This window comes from Eptatretus burgeri, chromosome 15, assembly GCF_056783735.1.
Source record: "Eptatretus burgeri isolate ZD-2024b chromosome 15, Ebu_testis_v1, whole genome shotgun sequence".
Lineage (NCBI taxonomy): Eukaryota > Metazoa > Chordata > Myxini > Myxiniformes > Myxinidae > Eptatretus > Eptatretus burgeri.
Window position 1 is genome coordinate 15303392 of NC_140975.1, and position 6428 is coordinate 15309819.

Sequence of the window (6428 nt, forward strand, 5' to 3'; positions counted from 1 at the left end):
CCATCCATCCACCACCACCATCACCATCACCTCCACCCCCTCCTCTGCCAGGGACTTGCACCAGGCATGGCGGGTCTTCCCAAACCTCCATTCAATCCTCCAGTCGTGGGGGAGAGAGGGGGTATAGACGGTCTTAATTAGTTCACAAAGTTAGTCGGTGGTAAAGGTAACCCAAGTTGTGTAAAGTTTCCGATCTGCTTTTCATCTCTGAACTCCAGTTGCAGGAAACAAATTTCAGTCGCATGAGCGACACAGCTAGAATATCGCTTCGGCCATGACGTCACCAACGGAATTATGGCGAACCTGATACGGCGCCGAGCAGGAACGCGTAAATGTGCTGTTGGGTGAGGAGTCTGGGGTAGGGTATGTGGGCTGGGTGGGTTTGGGGAGGTCTTGAATGTTTTTGATCCAGCCCGAAAAGTGACTTCGAGTGGTCGAGCGTTTTGGAGAGAGAGGAGAGGAGAGGAGAGGAGAGATGATGGAGGGAGAGAGGATGGAGGGAAAGAGGGTGGAGGAAGGATGAAGAGGGGGAGAGAGAGGAGAGAGAGAAGAGTCACGCAGGTACAGCAACACGAATGATTTCTTGCAGACACCTGGTGGTCACAAACATCGCGGTAATTAATTAATTGAGCGAGTACCAATTCCGTTAAATACAATTAGAAGACGATCAGTGAAACCAAATTTCCTCCTTCATTGCAGGCACACGGTGTGAGTGGAGCATTGTGGGTAAACAATTGGGGGAGCGAGGGGGGGGAGGTTGTGGAGATGGAGATCGTGCACGAGAGGGTCGAAATCCGTTTCACACTCAATGTTTATCATCGTGAGTGAGCCCGAGCGGCCAAACAAGCACCTGTTCCAATCGGTTTTGTCATAAACACCTGCACACAGTGGCCTACCGTTTGTGCGGGACGCACACGTACCGTCATTTCGACCCACGTACTGACGGCTCCAAACGATCGCACGACCGAGGGGGGCGATCCTGCCGATTGGTAACCCCTCCAAACGCGGCGTGTCACGCGACTCAGTGGTCACGTGCGCTCACTTTCGTCACGGGGTCTCTGCCAAGATGTTTTGCATCACCGTCACCGTCACCGTCACCGTCACCCTCACCGTCACCGTCACCATCACCATCACCCTCACAGTCACCCTCACCATCACCCTCACCATCCACGTCACCCTCACCATCACCCTCACCGTCACCGTCACCATCACCGTCACCCTCACCATCACGCTCAGTCACCGTCACCCTGACCGTCACCCTCACCGTCACCCTCACCGTCACCCTCACCGTCACTATCACCGTCACCGTCACCGTCACCATCACGCTCACAGTCACCCTCACCATCACCCTCACCATCACCCTCACCATCCACGTCACCCTCACCATCACCCTCACCGTCACCGTCACCATCACCGTCACCCTCACCATCACCCTCAGTCACCGTCACCCTGACCGTCACCCTCACCGTCACCCTCACCATCACCCTCACAGTCACCATCACCGTTGCCATCACCATCACCGTCACCATCACCCTCACCGTCATCGTCACCGTCACTCTCACCGTCACCGTCACCCTCAGTCACCGTCACAGTCACCGTCACCCTCACCGTCACCCTCACCGTCACCCTCACCGTCACCATCACCGTCACCATCACCGTCACCCTCACCGTCACAGTCACCGTCACCCTCACCATCACCGTCACCGTCACCATCACCGTCACCGTCACCGTCACCGTCACCATCACCCTCACCGTCACCATCACCATCACCCTCACAATCACCGTCACCATCACCCTCAGTCACCCTCACCGTCACCATCACCGTCACCCTCACCCTCACCGTCACCGTCACCATCACCATCACGACGTTCTGAATCATCTGATACATGGTCCGACAGGATGGTGCGCAGGTATATACTCGAGGTTCGATTCCCGACTTCACTCACGATAAGGAGAAATTGAAAAATTACTAAACGCACCCCCTCCCCTTATTCCATACCTTAAACCCGGGATGTTAATCAGGCAGCGGTCGGAATCCCTGTAATGACGTCACGGGACTCGTCGCTCGGAGTGACGTCATCATTTCTAAAAGTGTTCAATTAATTCCATTTGCAAATGAGATCAAAGTGTCTGTTGAAGAAGCAATTGATGAATAAATAATCGTTAAAACTTCACGAACAACATTAATTTTGTACTTTTTGAAATTTATATTTCATGATTATTTTATAATGTTTCATGTTGTACAAATCTTGGCGATACAGAAACATGTTTGCATATAATAATCCTACAATTTATTTAAAGGATATGAATCGACAAAATACGTCTTCTCAGGGATGTGACGTCACTTTTTTGATTGATTTCGCGTTACGTAACCCCATGGGGATGCCCCCCCCCCCCAATGCGTTTTGTAGTTTTCGAATGGCCACGAATCCGTCATCCTGTTGTCACCATCAACGTGTGCTCCTCCCCTCGGATGGACGTTAAGCCGGGTGTCCCGTCTGCTAGCATGAAGCATGTGCAAGTTAAAGATCACAGAGATGGGGAGTACTCGCCGGCATTATGAACAAATAATACAAATTCTTGTTCTGAATCCCGCCGGGAAATCGAGGGTAAACCCCATTCGGACCCACATTTCCCTTCGAGAAGAGCAGAGAGAGAGAGAGAGACACAACGACACACGATACATGATCTCCAATGAATTTCCATGGGGCCGCTGCGACGGTTGGAGAACAGAAAAGGTCCTGTGACCGAAACGCAAAAGTTGGTCAAGATTCCAGGATTCGGAGCGAATTTAGAGATAGACCAGAGAGACCTCGGGTCCAGTGACGTATTATTGTGAAAGATACCGTGAAACGTCTGTCATCCACACCACGCACATGGGACAACCGGCTTAATGTCCGCTGCCAAAACACGGTGTGCTCTACCATGCGGCACCCCCGTTCCCTTTGCTGGCAACTGGGCCAAAGGAAAGTTTGTTACGCTGTTTAAATGATGAAAAACGAAACGTGCAGCCAAGCTTGGAATTCCACCGAGATCGGGTGACGAGGGAATTGGATGGTGGGGGGGGAGTGGGGTTGGGGGATGCGAATGTAGTGAAGGGTCCGAGTGAAAAGCGATGCTAATTCCCATGGAGACCAGACCCGGATCCCTATAATTAGACGCCGGGGGCGTGGCAGTGTGGGCGTGGCATTTTCGAAAATGGGTCCGCCCACTGGCGCCTCCAAATCGCGACTTTTGATAAAGTTTCTAACCGGTTGTTACACTCACACGGCATTCGGGCCCGGAGTTTAGATTACACGGCTGCAGAATAGCTCAGCGGGAACGTGCTCTCCAGTCGCCTCGTTCTGCTCCACGTTTCGACCCCCAGTGAAAAGGTATCCCATTAAAAGTACCGGCTGGTGGAGTGCCAGGAGAGGTGCTGCACCTTGGAGCACGCTCTCTTTCACAAAGCACGTTGCACGGTCGTGTAAGCCGGCTGTCCCATCTGATATCTACGAGTCTTGATGTATTTTAGGAGAGTCGGCCTTTTTGGGTCACCTTCCTTGGTTTATTTACCTGCGATGGCCCCCCCACAACAATTTACCTTTCAAAAGTAGTGTCGGGTGATGGGTCGTGGAACCTTATATTTGAGGATCCTCGAGCCACCTGCTTCGAGCAATCACCTGTTTTGCACCCTTTTGTTTGGAGACAAGGTTTTGTTTAAAGGTAAGGTGATAGTATACAAATACAGCGATGTTCTACATCGATTAAAAACCCATATATATATATATATATATATATATATATATATATATATATATATATATATATATATATATATATATATATATATATATATATATATATATATATATATATATATATATATATATATATATATATATATATATATATGTATATATATATATATATATATATATATATATATATATATATATATATATATATATATATATATATATATATATATATATATATATATATATATATATATATATATATATATATATATATATATATATATATATATATATATATATATATATATATATATATATATATATATATATATATATATATATATATATATATATATATATATATATATATATATATATATATATATATATATATATATATATATATATATATATATATATATATATATATATATATATATATATATATATATATATATATATATATATATATATATATATATATATATATATATATATATATATATATATATATATATATATATATATATATATATATATATATATATATATATATATATATATATATATATATATATATATATATATATATATATATATATATATATATATATATATATATATATATATATATATATATATATATATATATATATATATATATATATATATATATATATATATATATATATATATATATATATATATATATATATATATATATATATATATATATGTATATATATATATATATATATATATATATATATATATATATATATATATATATATATACATATATATACATATATAGAAATATATATATATGTATATATATGTATATGTATATATATATGTATATATATATATGTATATGTATATATATATATATATAAATAAATATATATATATATATATATATATATATATATATATATATATGTATATATATAGAGCCTGGTGTTGGCGCAGTGGTTAGGGCAGCAGCTTGGGATCCAAAAGGTCCTGAGTTCAAGCCCCGTTGAGCCACTGAATTAATACACCAGGGGGTTGACTCAGCCTGTCATCCTTCCGAGGTCGGCGACATGAGTACCAGTGTAGTGGGCCGGTGTATACCCCGATTAAAATAGGTGTACCATATCCCTGTGTCGTAAGAGGCGACCAGGGTTGCGTCAGGAAGGGCATCCGGTGTAAAACATGTGCCAAATCACTATGCGGATCATACGGATGATCCGCTGTCGCGACCCCGAACGGGAGCAGCCGAAAGAAGAAGATATATATATATATATATATATATATATATATATATATATATATATATATATATATATATATATATATATAGCTTCTTTTGGGTTGATTATTATCCGAGGCTGTGGATTCAACATTCTATACTGTTAGTCATCACCAGAAGTTCATTCACCAACTTGTAATGAGAGCTGCAGTCATGCTCAGCCAATTAACAGTGACCACCTCCACCTGTCTCCCGCTGGGGTGATGTGGCAGGAATTGTTGATCAAGTGAAAAAATCGCACAAAATCCCAATCAATATTAGAACGAAGGTTCTTCCTCTTCCATGAGCCTACACTTTGTTTTCAAAAAAAATTAAAAACCAAGATATAAACAATGGGTTAAACTGGCTAAATAAATAAATAGATACATAAAGTGGTTAATTAAAAAATATCCACACGGACCTTGAGCTGTCAGTAGGAAACTAATAAAAATATTAACAGCAGCCAATCAAGTGGGATTCAATGAGAGGAGGAGGCCAATCATCACATGCATGCAGCCAATCACATACATGACAATCACATGCATGCGGCCAATCACATATATGACAATTACATGCATTCAGCCAATCACATTCATGACAATCACATACATGCAGCCAATCATATACATGACAATCACATGCATGCAACCAATCACATACATGACAATCATCACATGCATGACAATCACATACATGACGATCATCACATGCATGCAGCTAATCACAAACATGACAATCACATGCATGCAGCCAATCACATACATGACAATCACATGCATGCAGCCAATCACATGCATGACAATCACATGAATGCAGCCAATCACATACATGACAATCATCACATGCATAACAATCACATGCATGACAATCACATGCATGACAATCACATACATGACAATCATCACATGCATGACAATCACATACATGACGATCATCACATGCATGCAGCTAATCACATACATGACAATCACATGCATGCAGCCAATCACATACATGACAATCACATACATGCAGCCAATCACATACATGAGAATCATCACATGCATGACAATCACATGCATGACAATCACATACATGACAATCACATAAATGACAATCACATGCATGCAACCAATCACATGCATGACAATCATCATATGCATGACAATCACATACATGACAATCACATACATGACAATCACATGCATGCAGCCAATCACATACATGAGAATCATCACATGCATGACAATCACATACATGACAATCACATACATGACAATCACATACATGACAATCACATGCATGACAATCACATACATGACAATCACATACATGACAATCACATACATGACAATCACATGCATGACAATCACATTCATGCATGACAATCATCACATGCATGACAATCACATACATGACAATCACATACATGACAA

At 41.3% G+C, this 6428-nt stretch overlaps 1 protein-coding gene across 1 annotated transcript in view; it reads left to right on the forward strand.

The window, feature by feature from the left end:
- The first annotated feature begins 65 nt into the window (after positions 1 to 65).
- Positions 66 to 6428, forward strand: part of LOC147011609 (uncharacterized) — a 284049-nt gene continuing 277686 nt past the window's right edge. Inside the window, exon 1 of the mRNA XM_085857520.1 lies at positions 66 to 561. The gene's annotated coding sequence lies outside the window, so the exon portion shown is untranslated. The remainder of the gene's footprint in view (positions 562 to 6428) is intronic.